We start from the raw sequence: 22,007 nt of genomic DNA, 5'->3' as shown, positions 1-22,007 counted from the left end.
CAAATTTACAGTGTGGTTTCTGGCCGAGGGCCGCACTGGTGGGGGCGGGGTCATTGGGGGCGGGGTCATTGGGGGCGGGGTCAGTGGGGCGGGGCTATAGGGGGAGAAAAAATCACTGCCGTTTCAAAACATTACTAGACAGTGCTGTATTTCCAAAGCAGATGTAACTACATGGAGCACATGTATATAATGTTTTTTTATTAGCAGACAATAGCAATCTTAAGTGGGATTGCATGGCAATTTGCAGTAACCGGATATTCAGCACATGCCCAGTGCAGCACAGGCTTCAGAGTCCCAAAAATAGATATGTTAAAGACAAACACTACGAACTTATTTTACATTTCATGTCACTGATTAGTTTTCTGTAATCAGGTACCAAGTTGGAACCGGCAAGCCTTAAAAGCTGCTCCAGATGTATGTCTGTAAGTTTATTTTTGAGTTTGCTCTTTAACAGTCCCATTGTGGAAAATGAACATTCGCAAGCATATGTTGACCCAAACATACAAATTACCTTCTGGGCCACTGTAAAAAGAAGAGGAAACTTGTCAGGGGGCACAATTTTCCAGAATTCTTTGGGTGCTTGCCCCAAAAAAGATGCTTTGAGGGCTGAATTGTGCTGCATGTCAATGAGCTCTATTTCTGCTTGAGCCCTTTCCATGCCAATAAGGGCAACAACGTCAAGATTTCGTGCACTCACCATCCAGGGGTTTTCAACCAGCCTGAACAGAGGGGTGAGGGCTCTGAATTGAGCAAATCGTCGTTTGATCTCCCCAGAAATTTCCTCAAGACATGCACCAAGGTCTAGGTTTGACAGAATTTCTTGTGCATCTGGAAACCTCTGCATCACAGCTAAGAGTTTTGGGAAGTGGGTGAAGTCACTATCATCCAGTTGTTCTTTGAATAGCACAAGCTTACTTTCAAAAGCATAAATACCATTCATGAGGGAGCACACAAGCTGTTTTTTACCTTGCAGGGTCAAATTAAGAGCATTAAAATGTGTGAAAATATCTGAAAGAAAATGGAGCATAACAAGCCATTTCACATCCGTTAGTTCTGGGAACGATTGGCCTCTACTGTTCACAAAGAGTTCAATTTCAGGAAGCAATGCGATGAACCGCTCCAGAACCTTCCCTTTGCTTAGCCAACGCACGTCAGTGTGCATCAAGACGTCGGTATATTCTGCTTCAGATTCCTGCAGCATTGCTTTAAAAGGTCTATGGTTGAGAGCTTTGGCACGGATAAAATTAACAATTTTCACTGCACCTTTTAAGACATTATTCAGTTCTCCACGCTTGAATTTTCCACACAATACTTCCTGGTGAATAATGCAGTGGTAGTCTATCACAGTCTGTCCTATATCTTCTCCTCTTGTGTGCCCTTTCAGTGGTAAAAGGCACAGGAGCTCTTCTTTGGGATGAAGCGATTGGTCCAGATACCTCACCCAAACTAATAACTGGGCAACATCGCCTATGTCTGTGGACTCATCCATGGCAATGCTGAAGAACGGCGACTCTCTCACTGCATTGATCACCTGCTCCTGGATGTTTTGTCCCATTGCCTCTATTCTGCGTGCACACGTGGAATCCGATAGCTGCAATGCACCGATTTCCTTTAAAATGCTGGCCTTCTTAGTGTAATTGTCAAATAAAATTTCGGCTGCTGAAAGGAAACATTGCTTCACAAGCTCTGCATCTGAGAATGTTTTTTTATGTTTGGCAAGCAAGTAGCATATTTTGAAAGACGCTTCTGTTACAACCTCAGATTCCTTCATCTGGCAAAGGAAGATCTTCTGCTCGGAAAAAAGAGCTTGCTTCAACGATGCCAGTTTTGCAGATCGCAGTTTTGAGTTCAGTGGGAAGTTCACAGTGTATCCAGAGTGCCGCGTTTTGTAGTGCCGTTCCAGGTTATACCTCTTCAGAACATTTACTTTCTCTTTGCAAAGCAAACAGGTGGCTTTTTCTTTTGGGCATTCTACAAACAAGTACTCTTCTTCCCATGCTTCCTGGAAGGTCCTGCGTTCGCTCTGTATCGATCTGGGTCGTTTGCAGGGCTTGGAAACTGGGCTGTAGGCCATTGCAGAGCTTTCCAGCTAGTTTGTTACTATGCAAAAAGTAACAAGGACCACGAATCTGATTTTCCACCGGACGACCAATGGACCGACACCACCCCACGACTGATGGGCCGACACGACCGATGGACCGACACGACCGATGGACCGACACGCCCCACGACCGATGGACAGACACCACGTCACGACCGATGGACCAACACCACTTCTCGCAACAGATCTGTGAGCAACACCAAAGTAATGTTTTGTTTAAACATACAAAGTAATGGGTAAACCTGTAAATGAAAAACAGGAGGCTCTCCTAAAGCCAGTGGTTTATGCAGGAAATGTGTCACTCAATAGGGATTTGAAACAAATAGCATGCACACACACATATATATAAGCACAAGTTCACCCATAGGTATCTTGGCGCTGAATAACAGATGTTTATTGCTACCCAACTCATTTTATCGACCTCAGATGGATGAAAGGCACGACCCGCCAGGATTTGAACCTGTGACCATGAGGTAGAACACAGGCCCCTGCAGTGGGCCCTGCCATATCTGACACATAATACATCATCTGCTGCTTGATGTGACAATTTTAACAAAACATTGTAGCTCAACTTTGCCGTCTATGCCAGCTGATTTGCTGCATTCTTAAATATCTCCAGCTAGCTGAAAGTAAAAACAAGGATGCAAGGCAAAGCTGCCACGACTTTAATCCATAAAACATTCAACGTCTCCCACAAAGCTACCTCAAAACAGGATCAACCAAAATGCACCCATCAATCAAGGACAATTCACTTCACAAAGAAATGAGAGATGTCCTATTAGTTAAAAAAAAAACAGTGTTTACATTTTGTAATCATGGCTAGTAATAGTGTTTTCAATATTGTAACACAGCAGCTGCTCACTAATATTACTGCAAGTAACGTCTGTGACACCACTCCTATTTCTCATATGCGAGTTCCTGTTTTGATCTAACATTATTACAATGGCATCTGAGACAGGTGGGGAGAAAGAGAGATGGTGAGACTTGAGAAAAGGCGCAGGGTGAAAGAGTCCGGGAAAGTAAGGACCATCACATTGCCTACTAAAATAGGATGCTGTGCTTACCTCTCGGGGTGCAAAGATCAACCTGCGGGGGGAGCTGGTGTTGCAGGGTGATGGAAATCAAGCTGGTCGTGAAGATGAAGGCAGATGTGGTGATGGAGCTGCTGCTGGCCTAATCCAAGTGGCGAAGAAGGGGCCTCAGGCAGAGAAGAGGCTTTGGGCGAGAAGACGCTGCGGTGGACGAGAAGAAGCATTAAAGCAGGCAATGTTCCATTCTGTTATGCTGCAGCAACTTCCCCTTTCACAACATGAGGCAGCGCTGTCTGTTACAGGGTGACCGTCCAGAAAAGACAAATATCGTATACGGACTATTGCACTTAGATCCCGGGCAGGGAAAAGTAACTAGCAAAACAGCAGATAGAATGAGTAACATTCATTTCAAGTCAGTTCTCAGAAAAGGATTTTATTAAGGTTTGCCTATATAAAATGTCAGCATTCTAGATACTAGTTTGCAAGTTGCCAAACATACAATTACAATACATTTACAATTACTGGAAAGAAATTACACATCATCACAATTTCTCTTCAAAGCACATTAATCTCACACACATTGAATCACATCTAATTAAAAACTTACCTGCAGCTTTTGTGTTTTTAAGGAAGTTTTTCGCATAATTTGGGGTTATTTTCCTGATTTTTCATGTAATTACAGAACAACAAATTACGCAATGTTTGCAGACAGATGGTCAGTATGCCATACACAGGATGGTCAGGGGATACATTTAGTCTCCAGTACAGTGAGTGTTTGCATTATCTGTGGGGCACACGCCTGCATATTAAAGCCACACAGTCACATATAGATACATATAGGCTTTATGGAGCCCATAGATTCGGTTGCTATCACTTTGTGAACCTCACACGGCTAACATTCTGCTTCCTGTGTGCAGTGAGTTGTCACAACAGATACACAATAGTTTGTTTATCAGTGTGGGTGTGATTGTGCCATTTCTTTTTTTTAAATTACATTATAGACTGCATGTTTGAAGAACCGAGGTTTGCTTACAATTTAGTGACAGTAATTAAGCTCTGTGAAGGTAAACACGTGCTGCCTCGGGGTAATCAGGGCCTGCTCTAGGATGTTTGGGGCCCTGGGCAGAAAAGGAATGTGTGAGGCCCCTCTAAATTGCAGACAGCGTGATTCAGGGCTGAATAGATGCCCTTGCTCCTGAAGCGTCAGCCCCTCCCGCTCAGTCACCTTCAGTCCCATCCCGCTGTGCCTCTCCAATGCTGCTCGGTATCTGAGCTTTGGTACTGCATCGGAGTCTGTTACACCCGACCTCAGCAGCATCGGAGTCTTCTGCAAAGCTCTCAATGTCCTGCCTTCCCAAACCTGCGCACACACAGGGCCATGGATACCAAAGTAACTTTCCGTGACACATAGATGCACACAGCAGGGTATCCGGAGATCTATCTACCTGTAATATCACATAATTCCACAGCCAAGATACCTGAAAGGTGCAAGGAGATCATTCTGCACGCTCTCCAACCATGCCTTGCCTACAATCTTATACCCAGCTAATGGCGTGCCCATCTTTAAACAAATTTGGGCAAGAAAGCAATGAAAGGCAAAGACAGGAACGATTGCATCCATTGAAAAAGAGCTCTTCTACTTGTTCTCCCTCAATCACATCCAGAAAAGACGGCGGGCATAGAAACACAAAACAGAAGCGGTTACATACACTTACCTGCAGCTTGAGTGATATCGGAGTTTTTCCGGCTGCAATGAAGATTCTCCCCGGGGCTGCGGGCTGCAAGGAGGTCGACGTCGCCACGGACGCTGGAAGCTTCTTCAAAGGTCCTTTAAAAGTCAGCTGTGAAAGCGCTAGTTACAGCTGACTTTTAAAGGGCTTGTGCTTCGCGCCGGGTGCCGTGTGTGACGTCACGTCACGTCTCAGCGGCCCAGGCCAATCAGAGGCAAGATAAGCAGAGAAGATGGTCGCAGGAGCAAACGTTGTGAATACGTATTGAATACGCATTCACTACGTATGCTCCTGCGGCCATCTTCTCTGTTTACAGGAAGGAATTTGCATACTGTATGAATGTGTATGCAAGGGTCCGCGGGCCGCCGATGAAGGCCAGGCGGGCCGCCAGCGGCCCGCGGGCCGTACTATGAGTACCCGTGGTCTAAGCCAAAATATTGTAATTGATTTCTATCACTTTGATGGTATCCTGATTTTCAATTGATGTATAGTGCTACCTATTTAGCGTAGCCCGCATGGACATACCAAGCAGTATACCGCATACGGTTTACTGCAGGTTATAAACTTGGCTATTTCTTTTGTTTTCCTTGTGTCTGGTATCTTGTAAGATAGAACCCTTCTGCTGTTAGAGCAAGATTTACACCTACTACAGGGAAAAAATCCCTTCATTTCTTTTAGAGTGTTCATTCTTTCTGGTACTTTCTCTAGATGGCTTCTTACCATCATATCCCGTAGAGACCTTGCTTTCTTAAAAGTTACTAAAGGATAGGCCGGAATGTCGTCACAGATGACACTATCTGTTTTCAAAATGTGCCAATTTTTTTTAAGCATATGTTTCAGATGGTTAGCCTCTGAAGAATAAGGGGTGACCATCCGGAATTTGCCCTTATTGTCCTTCTCAGTCAGTTTCTGTTTATCTGTTAATAGTCTGTCTCTTGGAATCCCTCGCACCTTCTGCAAAGTTTTTTCTAGGGCTACCGATTCGTACCCCCTCACAGTGAATCTGGCAATACACTCTGTGGCAGCCGCCTCAAAGTCCTTCTCTCTAGTACTATTTCTCTTTAATCTGACAAGTTCGCCGTATGGAATACTCTGAATGAGTTTAGGTGGATGATTACTGGTGGCAAACAATGTGGAATTACCCGCTGTAGATTTGCGGTATAATGCCGTATGTATATTTCCATCCTCTACAAACACCCTCAGATCCAGGTAGTCCACTGCCACTGGACTCACTGTTCCCAAGAAGTGTAGATTAAGATTGTTTTTGTTGAGGGCATCGACATATCCAAGAGCCGAATCCATTGTCCCTTGCCACACAATGAACAAGTCATCGATATATCGATACCACTCCACCACTTTGCCACTACTCTGACCTATATAGGTTTTGGGCACCCGCTCCTCCCACCAGCCAACGAACAAGTTCGCATAACTGGGGGCAAAGCAGGTGCCCATCGCCGTACCAGATCTTTGTCTGAAATATTGATTCTCAAACAAGAAGATGTTGTTCGTGAGACAAAACTCCAAAAACTCTATCAACATTTGATTATGTTCCAGATAACGTAGCTGACGTTTCTCCAGATAGAACTGTGCAGCCTTTATACCATGCTTATGATCTATACAAGTATATACGCTTGTAATATCTAGTACCATTAATAGATAAGTAGGCTCCCATGTTATCTTTGAAACTTTGTTAAAAAAATCTTTAGTGTCTTTGAAATAAGATTGAAGTTGTATCACAAAAGAAAATAAGAAATGGTCAATAAACATTGATAGATGTTCTGTCAAACTGTTTAAGGACGAGACAATCGGTCTGCCCGGGGGATCCACACTGTCCTTGTGTAGTTTCGGGATATGGTAAAAGGTGGGTACCACCGGATTGTTCTGCGAAGAAACATATGTTCTTCCGTCCCCAACATGGATTTATCATACCACTTGCGGATTAGTTCATCATACAATTTGATGCTGTTTTGATAAACATCACTGGTTGTTTTTTCATAGTGTTTTTGATCCAAAAGTTGGCGTAGGGCCTCTTTGCAGTAACGTTCCCTGGTTTGAAGGACTACGTTACCACCTTTGTCAGAAGGTTTGATTATTATTGACATATCCTTCATTAGATTTTGCAATGCTGTCTTTTCTGTGATTGTTAAGTTACTTCTTATTCGGTGCCCAGTCTTTTTTTACCTGAATTTTAATAAATCATTGATCATGGCCTCCGAAAAGACATCAATGGCATCTAGTGGCATTTGAGGATTGAAAAGGGATGTAGGCTTGAATGGACTCTCTTCCCTCTCTTGTTCAATGCCTACTCTCCTAGCTCTTTCTGCCATGTTGTCAGTGGCATCCAGATTGCCCTTACATTCTAATCTGAGGTCTTCCAGAAGTTCAATTGCTGGCAAGTCTTTACCCGTTAATATATCAGTGACTGTCATTCTTAGTGACCCAATTTTAGGATCCCTAATGTTCGACCTCAGTTTAAAATAGTTATGTAATTTCAGCTTACGTATAAAGCTGAAAAGGTCAATTCTGGTTTGAGTATATTCCAGGTGATTGCTTGGACAGAATGTAAGTCCCAGTCTTAGTACTTTAATTTCAGTATCCATGAGAGATTTATTTGTAAAATTTACCACTGTTAATATATATATATATATATATATATATATATATATATATATATATATATATATATATATATTCACTGAAAAAACCATAGGTTTCAGGGGTGTTATAGTTAGCTGGACTTTTCACTTGTACAAAACCATTGAAATTCCCCCGTTATAGTTAGTTCAGCTAACTATAACTCGGGCGCCCACAATGCACTGCTGATGACGTCACATATTACATCACTCATGACATGGTCAGTGACATCACTCATGACATCACTGATGACATCTCAAATGACATCACTGATGACATCACTGATGACATCATCCTTGTGATAGAGTGGCAGACCTCCTCTCACCCTAATATAACCTTTGATACACACATTCAAAAATAGAGACTAAAATTTTCAAAACAATGGACATACCAATACCAGTTACAACAACCTCTTCAGTAATTCTAAGATCCACATACACATCCACTCATTCACCAACAGTCCTATACAGTCACTCATACATGTACTCACTCATCATATGTACTCATACACCTATACATCCTGTTACACAATGCCACTCATCCATAGAGTTACTCACACACATAGTCACTCATGCTAATAAAGAATCAAACATACATTTACTTGCATATACAGTTATACACACACCACCATACTTACTTCTACGGAAACTTACACATACTTAGTCTTTTAAACAATCACTTATAGAAACACATACTTATTCATACAGGAACTCTTTCAATCTCTCACTCTCACATATACTCACATATATACACCAATAGTCACATATACTAGTTTAAAACATATGTAGTTACTCATAAAGACACTACTGAGACAGTCATTCACTCACTAACACACCCATACACACACTCATCCACCCATACAGTCCTGCACACATGCTGTGTTCAACACATACAAACAGTGAGTCACTCATTCATGCACCTATGCACTACGTAATACCCCCCACCGAACCATGCAGACACTCAGACTGATACTCAAAAAACCAACTAATAACCTATATAGACACCCATGTAGCTACTCACCAACCCATGCAGCCACTTATACACAAAGTGAGAGACTGATACAGATATTTACATATTTAAACATTACTCACTAAGCCATGTATTCACTATGATACACTTAATCAGTCAGTTACACAATCAATTTTTCAAAAACAAATCATCCATTTAGACACTTATATACCCATTTATTCTTCCATCGACCTTGAGATATACATATATAAAACATATTTAATTTTCAGAAAAACACACATTCACCTATGGTTTTTTCAGTGAATTTCTGAGGTTTTTTAAATGCTAATTCCTAACTATAACGTGCCTGAAACCTATGGTTTTTTCTGTGAATTTCAAAGGTTTTTTAAATGCTAATTTCTAACTATGCCTACAGAGATAGGACATGTGAAGAAAGAAGAAAAATGCACAGAAAGAAACAAAAGAAGTGCAGAAAGAAGCAACAGAAGTCCTCAAATACGAAGATAAGTGCAGGAAGAGGATAACGTGCAGAAAGAACAAAAAGAAGAGCAGAAAGAAGCCTTGTTGCAAAATCATCCTGTACCCTCAACTTTTTCAGACGGATACTGGTGGTAACTGAGCCTGACTAACCAGTCCTAGAGCCAGTGCTATGTTAAAAGACACTTAGAATACAGTGAAAACACCTACATACACTAGGGAACATTATGCGTTGGGGTCCCCCTGTGATTAGCATGACCTCCTCTGTAAGCCCCTAGTATATAAGAGGGCATGGGGATTAAAACTACCTCTTAAAACAGGCCACAGGGCGTTTTTGCACACGTTAACTCAGGTCCCGTCCCCTCCCTTCACCACTGTGTAAACACGCCCTGTGTCCGTTTTTAGTTGGGAGATTAAGTTCATTTGAATCCTGAGGGTCCCTGGGGTCCAACTAGCCCACTAGGTACCTCCAGTAAGTGCCACAGAGCTGCGTTGCAGAGAGGTGTAAAAAGTGGCACGGCCTGGACCACCTCTCTGCAATGCAGCTCAGTGGCGCTTACTGGAAGCACTTGGTGGGCTAGTTAGCCCCCAGGGGCCCTCAGTATTGAAGGGAAATTATATCCCCAATTTAAAACGTGCCATAGTGCGTGTTTGCACATGTCACCTCAGGCCCCGTCCCCTCCCTTCACCACTGTGTAAACGCGCCCTGTGGCTGTTCTAAGTTGAGAGATTAAGTCCCCTTGAATCCTAAGGGTCCCTAGGGTCAAACTATACCACTAGGTACCTCCAGTAAGCGCCACAGAGCCTATGTTATAAAGCACAGCGCTATGCCATACATATTACAATCTGGGATCCATATCTTTCTCACAGTGCATATGCAACCTTACACTCCCCAGCACATATTTTATATTACAACTTTAGAGACTAGTTAGGTTACACAACACTGCCCTGTGCATATTACACTCCAAGGCGCATATCGCATAGCACGCGCTAGTGCCTGTGCTATCTCGCGCACTCCAATGAATCTGTCATTGCGCACAATGTATTGCATATTATATTTCACGCCTGGTTCATCTTATATCACACTTTTTGGTGCATAGTTTATACCATACACTATATCTAGTTTTCATTTTCAATCGTGCTCTCAGGACTATGTTCTATATAACACTGTGTTCACCTACCCTTTTCACGGGCATTACATTTTGCGATAGGGGGTGGAGGGTCAGGGGGTGTTTCTGCCAAGTGAGCCCGGAGTCACAGTCACAAACGTCCTCTTCTTCCTGAATAAAAGTGAGATTATGCTGCATACTTGTTCATATTTTAAGTAGTTCGCACAGACACAATGTTTTAAAAACAATAAAGTTCCTAATACCCGCCTTCTCTGAACAGTTAGCTTGCTGCCCCATCCCCTTCCTCCCTATCCTCTGTTGTGTGAATCCATGGACTAGCCTCCTCCCTCCTGCCATGCATTGTCTGATGTGCTGCCACTGCCCTCAGTATGATGCACCAGTCCACTCCTCCTGCCCTCCATTGCCCAATTCTATGCCCCATCATTGACCTCCTGCTTAAACTCTGTGCTTAGCTTGCTGCCCCTATTCTCCTTCCCCCTGCCCTCCGATGTCTTTGTGCATGCCCCTGCTCCATCTTTTTTGCCCACCATGTCCCATGGACCTGCCACTCCTATCTACTCTGAGTGTTCTGTTGAGCTGCCACTCCACTCCCACCTGCCTAGCATTGTCAGATGACTGTAACCTGTCCCTGTCACCTCCACCCTGCCTGTCCACATGCCATGCCCCTATCCTCTTCCTCCTGTCCTACATGGTCCATTGTACTGCCACATCCTTCTGCCCTCCCTGGTCTGTTGTGCTGCAGCTGCTCCTCCTGCCTGCCCCGTGTGGTCTGTTGTGAGGTCCCTTCCCCTGAACTTTCTTGTCTGTGCACAGGTCCTGACCCTCCCTTCTATCCTCCATCGTCCTTTGTGCATGCCCCTCCACCCTCTTTCTTGCCCATCATAGCCATTGTGCTGCCACTAACCCTCCCACTTGCCATGCATGGTCTTCTGTGCTGCCATGGCCCCTCCCACCTTCCCTGTGTGGTCAGTTAGCTGCCCCTGACCCCCTCCCACCTTCCCTCCATGGTCTGTGTGTATGCCATCACAGTCTCACTGTTGCTCTTCATGGTGTGTCTTGCTTCTAGTGCCCATCCTGCCTGACCTCCATGGCTATCTTGCTGCTCCTGCCCTGCCCCCTTGCCCCCAGCCCTACTCCCTCCCTCCTGGCTTGTCTGTTCCATTGTAATGCCCCTGATCCGTCCCTCCTGCCCTTTATGGTCTGTTATGCTGCAGCTTTCTCTCCTGTCTGTCCATTATGGTCAGCTAGCTACCATTGCCTCTTGCCCCTCTGTTCTCTGTTGTCCATGTGCATAGTCCTGTCCCCTCCCTCTTGCTTTCTATGGATTGTTGTGCTGCACACCCGTGTGGTGTATTGTGCTGCTGCAAACCCTGATGCCTGCCCTGCAGGGTCAGTTTGGTGCACCTCTCCATGTCCCTCCTGTCCTCTGTTATCCAAGTCCATGTCCCTATCCCATTTCCTTCCATGATCCAATGTACCATACTTGCGAACATTTTGAACTTGGTAAGAGGGAGATTTTGAAAAAAAACTGGGGTATTGATTTTCCCCTTTGAGTTACATTGAAAAAGAGGATATTGTAGACAGGAGACAGATCAAATAAAGCCCATTTGAGCTTAAAAACATTGGACGTTTCCTGGCTGAATCGGGTCTGTTGGCATGTATGGTTGTACTACCATTGCCTCTTCCTTCTGCCCACAATGGTCTATTACATTGCCACAGGCTTGAAGGAGGGTAGATTTTGTATCACAGGGGGCCCCTGGCCCGTTCTGTCCACACCTGAAGTATGAGACCCTTGTCCTTGCCCTGCCAGCTGCATTTGTAGGCCGTATTAAATTGACCAGCGGGTCCTGTGTTGCTATATAATTATCCTGAGACATCCTTACCACTCAGCCAGTATAAAACCCCTGTGTAGGCCCTTCTGTTCAATATGTAGGCCTCTTTGTTAAATTGACCATAGCTCTGCAATTTTAGTGTATAGCAGTCTGAAGGCAGGTCTGCGAGGCCTTCTGCTCCAAACCAGTAGCCCCCACCCTACCCGAGTGCTCCGTGCTCGGTATCAAAGTTCAACATCCCCCTGAAGCTGTCGACATACAGTAGGCTGCATCCTGGACTGGTACTTGCTTCCTGGGCAGGTTTCCCGCTTTTAAGGAAGTGGCAACCGCAGAGCGTCAGGTTAGGAGAACTGAGGAGATTTTATACATGAATATATTGAATTCCCGTACAATACCCATTATTTTCTGCTTGCTCTATGGAACTTACGATAAGCGATTGGCCTGAGAGACTGACCTTTTCACCCAGTCCATTGTCAGCATTAAGTGGGTAAATGACGAAATGTCTGGTAAAATCTGCAGACGAAGCTTTTGGGTAGCATACGTAGGTAGATGTAGCGTGCAAAGGAGCCCACAAAATGATATAAAAAGGGAGCACCCACAGATATCGACGGACTACCTCGCCGTCTGTATGTAGGTTAACAGGCAGTGCAGGTTTTCCCCAAGAGCTGGGAGCTCTTGTCTTCCTTTGCTTAAAATGTCTTGCTCTGCTTTGCTTGAAGTATCTTATTCTATTTTACCTATATGAAATGTCATGTTATGTTTAACCATTGTTCTCTTTACTTTAGCATTTAAAAGATTTTGTATTGTAATTGCAGGAATGCTTGCTCTAAGAGTAAACGTGAGTGTTCCTAGGTAACATTTTCCTTGGTGTAACTTGTTTCTCATGATGCATTTATAGATGTGTTTTCTCTCTCTCTCTGTCAGTACATTAATTGAGATACAGAGAATATCATGACAGCTGTATGATTATCTGGATTCTGTATTTTGTACTTTATGTCTCTATTCTGCGGTTTCTTTGAAGTTGCATCTTCTCATTAAACTGCCATTGTATTCTGCCTCCAATTCCATGTCTCATATGTCTGTTTTCTTCATTTTTGGAGCAAGCGTTCCTAGGCACCCCGGCTCAAATTAAGGTGCCCCTTTTGTCCCTGACTCACTCTCCTGCTCAGTTCTGTGGTGGCTCCCGGGGATCTGGGGACCGCCCCTAGCTTCCTTGACCCGTAATAGATCTTGCCTCCAACAGCCTCTCTTGCAAGTCCTGTATTGTTGGTTTGTTGCCCCTGCCCCCCTTTCCACTGCCCTCCATAGTCTGTTGTGCTTCCACGGCCCTTCCTGCCTGCTCAGTGTGGTTAAATTGTTGCCTTTGCACCCTCCTACCTGCCTTCAATTTTCAGAGTCCGTGCCCCTGGCCTCTGCCTCTCAACAGTATCCTAATGAACAACTAGATTGCTAACATTCTATATTTATCACAAAAGTGTGGAACGCCTGACATCATCTTGATGTAATCAAAACTGTAATACCTAGAGCATTTCCTTTAGAAATTACATATATGAGAGGGTCTTATTGGCATCAAAATTATGGTTAGTGCTCTAAAAGGCTAAAATAAGGACATATTTTCTGAGTTTTCAAATAGCGACAAAGCACTTTTAAATTATTTGTTATCTTTATGTTTTTTTATCCAGTTGACCACTTGATTAAATGTTGCACTTAGGGGAGATGATGTGGTGTTACTTCCAGAACTGCAGACTTTGCAACTGGGGAACCAGGTTGAAGTTTCTGCTTCAGCTCGACATTCTGTGATTCTGGTCAAATCACTTAGTTTCCCCATGTCTACAACCAAAATGAATGTGTTCTTGTGTGATGTAACCAATGCTCATGTAAAGCACTCCAATACCTGACAAGTCTGCACTATATAACACTGCAAAAACACAAAATAATAAGTGTTTTGCACACTTCTGTCATTGGGCTATATTTGGGCTACATCTGGGTGATTTTGGGCTACATTTGGGCTCTTTTGTCTCCGGTGGCCATCTTGGGAGATTTATTTGTTATGAAGTTTCCTAATTTCCTCATGTACTGCAGTCTCCTCAGTAGGAAATGCTTTCAGTTTTTTACTTTGATTCCATCATGAAGGTATTCAGATATGTCACACATTTGCCATAAATTCTGAATGTTAGCACTCTAGTTGCTCATTAGATCATTGTAGTAAAACTACTGCACCATGGAAGTCTGCTCCTGGTATTAAAAGTGCATGTTTCAGTCTGCATGTCAGAATTTTTTTAATGAAATAGAAGAGGATTTGAGAAGTCACTCAAAATGTGCCCTCATTTTCTTTCTTCAGCTTTAATCATAATTTCTATGGCAAAATGAACCTCCTCATTGTGTTCCTTTTTAAATTAAATGTTTTAAGTGTTACCAGTTTATTCCAATCAAGATGGCTTCAGGTGTGCCATACTTTTGTCATAATGAAGACAGTAAGCGCTCTAGTTGTTTTTAAGAACATTCTGGGACATTCTGTCATTGGGCTATACTTGGGCTACATCTGGGTGATATTTGGGCTACATTTGGGCTCTTTTGTCTCTGGTGGCCATCTTGGGAGACTTATTTGTTATGAAGTTTCCTAATTTCCTCATTTACTGCAGTCTCCTCAGTAGGAAATACTTTCAGTTTTTTACTTTGATTCCATCAAGAAGGCATTCAGATGTGTCACACATTTGCCATAAATTCAGAATGTTAGCATTCTTTTTGCTCATTAGATCACTGTAGTAAAGCTACTGCTCACCAGGGAAAACTGCTGCTGGTATTGAAAGTGCATGTTTCAGTCTGCATGTCAGAATTTTTTAATGAAATAGAAGAGGATTTGAGAAGTCACTCAAAATGTGCCCTAATTTTTCTTTCTGCAGCACTAATCATACTTTTTATTGAAAAATGAACCCCCTCATTTTGTTCCTTTTTAAATTAAATGTTTTAAGAGTTACCACTTTAATCCAAGCAAGATGGCTTCAGGTGTGCCATACGTTTATCATAAGTAGGACTGTTAGCGCTCTAGTAGTTCTTTGGAACACTCTGGGAAGCTGCAGTAGAACACAAAGGAATCAACTGACAGTCTCTGCCCTTGTTGGATGTACATGTTTTACTGAGAATGTCAGACTTCATTCTCACATGACTGAGAAAGATAATGTGAATTTACAGAAAATAAGCTCTCAGTTTAGCCTATAGATCACCTTCCAAACCTCTGTGGTAAAAGCATGAGAAAATATTTTTCTCTCAATCATGATATCCCAGCAGAAGGCTTTTTCACATGGTGAAATCACCTTAGAACATACCACAATTCCTAAAATGAGTATGGTACCATCAACAAATGATTTATAATGTAACTAAAGTCTTAAAACCTTCTATTAACTGCAATGCTTTTTAATGAGGTGCTATCATGTATATTGGTCCCAAGATGGCTGCCAACACTTCTTGGATGAAGTGCTGACAGCCAATCAGATCTCAGGATGAGATGTGTGGTTAGGCTCCGCCCACATATATATATGCTTTTAAATGCTATTTTCTCAGGATCTACTGAACAGATTTACACCAAACCTACAAAAGGCACTTCCTTGACCTAGGGACTACCTCTCTGCCAAATTTCTAGTAATTCTGTTCAGCCGTTCGGGCTGTAGCTCTGTCTAAAGGTCCTATGGAAAAATGCATGGGAAAAACGCGTTTTGGGACCCCCCTTTTATCTCAGCCCCCGCTTGACGAATCCCCCCGAGACTTTCAGGGTAGGAGCGGAGCGTAGCGCCCCACCTATTTTGAGAAATTCGCGAGGATTCATCTACCGGCGCCAAAGTTATTCAAAATAGAATGTTGCGGATTTCCTATGGAAACGTGGTCCTAACTATAACTATCTACTGGCGACCGCCAGTAGATAATATATATATATATATATATATATATATATATATATATATATATATATTCACTGAAAAAACCATAGGTTTCAGACATGTTATAGTTAGCGGAAATTTTACTGATAAAAAACCAATGAAATTCCCCCGTTATAGTTAGTGCAGGCAACTATAACTCACGCGACCGCAATCCTCTGCTGATGCTAATACTGTATTTAGACACTTATTTGCCCATGTCTTCTTCCATAAATTTTTAGCTATACATATATTAGAAATATTTTTTTTTCATAAAGACACATATGTCATCAGCAGAAGATTGCGGTCGCGTGAGTTATAGTTGCCTGCACTAACTATAACAGGGGAATTTCATTGGTTTTTTATCAGTAAAATTTCCGCTAACTATAACATGTCTGAAACCTATGGTTTTTTCAGTGAATATATATATATATATATATATATATATATATATATATTTTCGCTCGATTTCTTCAGTTGTAAAGAAATACCGCACTCTCGGGGGGGGGGCGCTTGAAAGTCTTTTAATTCAGCAACCAACAACAAACAAACGCATTTCGGCGAAAAGCCTTCTTCGGTGTTCATGACACATCGGAGGAGGCATGTTTAAAAAGCATTGTAATGGAGCACTAAAATCTAGAAGGGACAAACACTCTCTTACTAACGTGAGTGCCATTTTGAAGTTGTGTGTGCATATACAGTTCTCATGGAAATTCATTGACAATATGCTTCCTGCTTTACATGATTATAATATAAAATAATATTTGTAGATCAAATTGTCACTAATTAAGCCGTGATTCGGCTATTCTGTATTGTACCACAAAACGTCATACTTAATCTAGCCGTGGATCGGCATACGTCTCTTCCTATCGAACTCCATATTTACACGCTATACATTTCGAATCACATATATTGTCATCAAGAGTTCAAAAAACAATCTACATTCTGATATTTATTAACTCAAGAAATTCATGTATCCACTGAAGCTAATATGAACTAAGAGCCTAAATGAACGGCTAATTCTTCCCCACTGTTCAATCCTCTTGGACATTATGTGAGCAAATCTATGATATATCTTGATTCTAGTCTCCGTAACTTACGTAGTCTATTTCCCCCACGGACATTTATTGGAACACAGTCTAAGCCATGGGTACTCACAAACTTTCTCTCGGGGGCCAAATTTACAGTGTGGTTTCTGGCCGAGGGCCGCACTGGTGGGGGCGGGGTCATTGGGGGCGGGGTCATTGGGGGCGGGGTCAGTGGGGCGGGGCTATAGGGGGAGAAAAAATCACTGCCGTTTCAAAACATTACTAGACAATGCTGTATTTCCAAAGCAGATGTAACTACATGGAGCACATGTATATAATGTTTTTTTATTAGCAGACAATAGCAATCTTAAGTGGGATTGCATGGCAATTTGCAGTAACCGGATATTCAGCACATGCCCAGTGCAGCACAGGCTTCAGAGTCCCAAAAATAGATATGTTAAAGACAAACACTACGAACTTATTTTACATTTCATGTCACTGATTAGTTTTCTGTAATCAGGTACCAAGTTGGAACCGGCAAGCCTTAAAAGCTGCTCCAGATGTATGTCTGTAAGTTTATTTTTGAGTTTGCTCTTTAACAGTCCCATTGTGGAAAATGAACATTCGCAAGCATATGTTGACCCAAACATACAAATTACCTTCTGGGCCACTGTAAAAAGAAGAGGAAACTTGTCAGGGGGCACAATTTTCCAGAATTCTTTGGGTGCTTGCCCCAAAAAAGATGCTTTGAGGGCTGAATTGTGCTGCATGTCAATGAGCTCTATTTCTGCTTGAGCCCTTTCCATGCCAATAAGGGCAACAACGTCAAGATTTCGTGCACTCACCATCCAGGGGTTTTCAACCAGCCTGAACAGAGGGGTGAGGGCTCTGAATTGAGCAAATCGTCGTTTGATCTCCCCAGAAATTTCCTCAAGACATGCACCAAGGTCTAGGTTTGACAGAATTTCTTGTGCATCTGGAAACCTCTGCATCACAGCTAAGAGTTTTGGGAAGTGGGTGAAGTCACTATCATCCAGTTGTTCTTTGAATAGCACAAGCTTACTTTCAAAAGCATAAATACCATTCATGAGGGAGCACACAAGCTGTTTTTTACCTTGCAGGGTCAAATTAAGAGCATTAAAATGTGTGAAAATATCTGAAAGAAAATGGAGCATAACAAGCCATTTCACATCCGTTAGTTCTGGGAACGATTGGCCTCTACTGTTCACAAAGAGTTCAATTTCAGGAAGCAATGCGATGAACCGCTCCAGAACCTTCCCTTTGCTTAGACAACGCACGTCAGTGTGCATCAAGACGTCGGTATATTCTGCTTCAGATTCCTGCAGCATTGCTTTAAAAAGTCTATGGTTGAGAGCTTTGGCACGGATAAAATTAACAATTTTCACTGCACCTTTTAGGACATTATTCAGTTCTCCACGCTTGAATTTTCCACACAATACTTCCTGGTGAATAATGCAGTGGTAGTCTATCACAGTCTGTCCTATATCTTCTCCTCTTGTGTGCCCTTTCAGTGGTAAAAGGCACAGGAGCTCTTCTTTGGGATGAAGCGATTGGTCCAGATACCTCACCCAAACTAATAACTGGGCAACATCGCCTATGTCTGTGGACTCATCCATGGCAATGCTGAAGAACGGCGACTCTCTCACTGCATTGATCACCTGCTCCTGGATGTTTTGTCCCATTGCCTCTATTCTGCGTGCACACGTGGAATCCGATAGCTGCAATGCACCGATTTCCTTTAAAATGCTGGCCTTCTTAGTGTAATTGTCAAATAAAATTTCGGCTGCTGAAAGGAAACATTGCTTCACAAGCTCTGCATCTGAGAATGTTTTTTTATGTTTGGCAAGCAAGTAGCATATTTTGAAAGACGCTTCTGTTACAACCTCAGATTCCTTCATCTGGCAAAGGAAGATCTTCTGCTCGGAAAAAAGAGCTTGCTTCAACGATGCCAGTTTTGCAGATCGCAGTTTTGAGTTCAGTGGGAAGTTCACAGTGTATCCAGAGTGCCGCGTTTTGTAGTGCCGTTCCAGGTTATACCTCTTCAGAACATTTACTTTCTCTTTGCAAAGCAAACAGGTGGCTTTTTCTTTTGGGCATTCTACAAACAAGTACTCTTCTTCCCATGCTTCCTGGAAGGTCCTGCGTTCGCTCTGTATCGATCTGGGTCGTTTGCAGGGCTTGGAAACTGGGCTGTAGGCCATTGCAGAGCTTTCCAGCTAGTTTGTTACTATGCAAAAAGTAACAAGGACCACGAATCTGATTTTCCACCGGACGACCAATGGACCGACACCACCCCACGACTGATGGGCCGACACGACCGATGGACCGACACGACCGATGGACCGACACGCCCCACGACCGATGGACAGACACCACGTCACGACCGATGGACCAACACCACTTCTCGCAACAGATCTGTGAGCAACACCAAAGTAATGTTTTGTTTAAACATACAAAGTAATGGGTAAACCTGTAAATGAAAAACAGGAGGCTCTCCTAAAGCCAGTGGTTTATGCAGGAAATGTGTCACTCAATAGGGATTTGAAACAAATAGCATGCACACACACATATATATAAGCACAAGTTCACCCATAGGTATCTTGGCGCTGAATAACAGATGTTTATTGCTACCCAACTCATTTTATCGACCTCAGATGGATGAAAGGCACGACCCGCCAGGATTTGAACCTGTGACCATGAGGTAGAACACAGGCCCCTGCAGTGGGCCCTGCCATATCTGACACATAATACATCATCTGCTGCTTGATGTGACAATTTTAACAAAACATTGTAGCTCAACTTTGCCGTCTATGCCAGCTGATTTGCTGCATTCTTAAATATCTCCAGCTAGCTGAAAGTAAAAACAAGGATGCAAGGCAAAGCTGCCACGACTTTAATCCATAAAACATTCAACGTCTCCCACAAAGCTACCTCAAAACAGGATCAACCAAAATGCACCCATCAATCAAGGACAATTCACTTCACAAAGAAATGAGAGATGTCCTATTAGTTAAAAAAAAAACAGTGTTTACATTTTGTAATCATGGCTAGTAATAGTGTTTTCAATATTGTAACACAGCAGCTGCTCACTAATATTACTGCAAGTAACGTCTGTGACACCACTCCTATTTCTCATATGCGAGTTCCTGTTTTGATCTAACATTATTACAATGGCATCTGAGACAGGTGGGGAGAAAGAGAGATGGTGAGACTTGAGAAAAGGCGCAGGGTGAAAGAGTCCGGGAAAGTAAGGACCATCACATTGCCTACTAAAATAGGATGCTGTGCTTACCTCTCGGGGTGCAAAGATCAACCTGCGGGGGGAGCTGGTGTTGCAGGGTGATGGAAATCAAGCTGGTCGTGAAGATGAAGGCAGATGTGGTGATGGAGCTGCTGCTGGCCTAATCCAAGTGGCGAAGAAGGGGCCTCAGGCAGAGAAGAGGCTTTGGGCGAGAAGACGCTGCGGTGGACGAGAAGAAGCATTAAAGCAGGCAATGTTCCATTCTGTTATGCTGCAGCAACTTCCCCTTTCACAACATGAGGCAGCGCTGTCTGTTACAGGGTGACCGTCCAGAAAAGACAAATATCGTATCCCGACTATTGCACTTAGATCCCGGGCAGGGAAAAGTAACTAGCAAAACAGCAGATAGAATGAGTAACATTCATTTCAAGTCAGTTCTCAGAAAAGGATTTTATTAAGGTTTGCCTATATAAAATGTCAGCATTCTAGATACTAGTTTGCAAGTTGCCAAACATACAATTACAATACATTTACAATTACTGGAAAGAAATTACACATCATCACAATTTCTCTTCAAAGCACATTAATCTCACACACATTGAATCACATCTAATTAAAAACTTACCTGCAGCTTTTGTGTTTTTAAGGAAGTTTTTCGCATAATTTGGGGTTATTTTCCTGATTTTTCATGTAATTACAGAACAACAAATTACGCAATGTTTGCAGACAGATGGTCAGTATGCCATACACAGGATGGTCAGGGGATACATTTAGTCTCCAGTACAGTGAGTGTTTGCATTATCTGTGGGGCACACGCCTGCATATTAAAGCCACACAGTCACATATAGATACATATAGGCTTTATGGAGCCCATAGATTCGGTTGCTATCACTTTGTGAACCTCACACGGCTAACATTCTGCTTCCTGTGTGCAGTGAGTTGTCACAACAGATACACAATAGTTTGTTTATCAGTGTGGGTGTGATTGTGCCATTTCTTTTTTTTAAATTACATTATAGACTGCATGTTTGAAGAACCGAGGTTTGCTTACAATTTAGTGACAGTAATTAAGCTCTGTGAAGGTAAACACGTGCTGCCTCGGGGTAATCAGGGCCTGCTCTAGGATGTTTGGGGCCCTGGGCAGAAAAGGAATGTGTGAGGCCCCTCTAAATTGCAGACAGCGTGATTCAGGGCTGAATAGATGCCCTTGCTCCTGAAGCGTCAGCCCCTCCCGCTCAGTCACCTTCAGTCCCATCCCGCTGTGCCTCTCCAATGCTGCTCGGTATCTGAGCTTTGGTACTGCATCGGAGTCTGTTACACCCGACCTCAGCAGCATCGGAGTCTTCTGCAAAGCTCTCAATGTCCTGCCTTCCCAAACCTGCGCACACACAGGGCCATGGATACCAAAGTAACTTTCCGTGACACATAGATGCACACAGCAGGGTATCCGGAGATCTATCTACCTGTAATATCACATAATTCCACAGCCAAGATACCTGAAAGGTGCAAGGAGATCATTCTGCACGCTCTCCAACCATGCCTTGCCTACAATCTTATACCCAGCTAATGGCGTGCCCATCTTTAAACAAATTTGGGCAAGAAAGCAATGAAAGGCAAAGACAGGAACGATTGCATCCATTGAAAAAGAGCTCTTCTACTTGTTCTCCCTCAATCACATCCAGAAAAGACGGCGGGCATAGAAACACAAAACAGAAGCGGTTACATACACTTACCTGCAGCTTGAGTGATATCGGAGTTTTTCCGGCTGCAATGAAGATTCTCCCCGGGGCTGCGGGCTGCAAGGAGGTCGACGTCGCCACGGACGCTGGAAGCTTCTTCAAAGGTCCTTTAAAAGTCAGCTGTGAAAGCGCTAGTTACAGCTGACTTTTAAAGGGCTTGTGC

The 22,007-nt window shown here is 43.1% G+C and overlaps 1 long non-coding RNA gene across 1 annotated transcript in view; it reads right to left on the bottom strand.

Annotated features, from left to right (window-relative positions):
* The window catches only part of LOC146870340 (uncharacterized), a 283,437-nt gene extending 263,125 nt beyond the window's left edge, over positions 1–20,312 (bottom strand). The window contains exons 1-2 of the long non-coding RNA XR_014959378.1: positions 20,157–20,312; positions 3,166–3,333 (exon numbers count right to left, since the gene is read on the bottom strand). This is a non-coding gene — a long non-coding RNA (uncharacterized LOC146870340). The remainder of the gene's footprint in view (positions 1–3,165; positions 3,334–20,156) is intronic.
* Between the last annotated feature and the right edge of the window lie 1,695 nt (positions 20,313–22,007).

The sequence above is a fragment of the Triturus cristatus genome, chromosome 1_1, assembly GCF_964204655.1.
Source record: "Triturus cristatus chromosome 1_1, aTriCri1.1, whole genome shotgun sequence".
Taxonomy (NCBI): domain Eukaryota; kingdom Metazoa; phylum Chordata; class Amphibia; order Caudata; family Salamandridae; genus Triturus; species Triturus cristatus.
The sequence above is the reverse complement of the archived record's forward strand: the minus strand, read 5'-3'. Positions and strand labels throughout refer to the sequence as shown.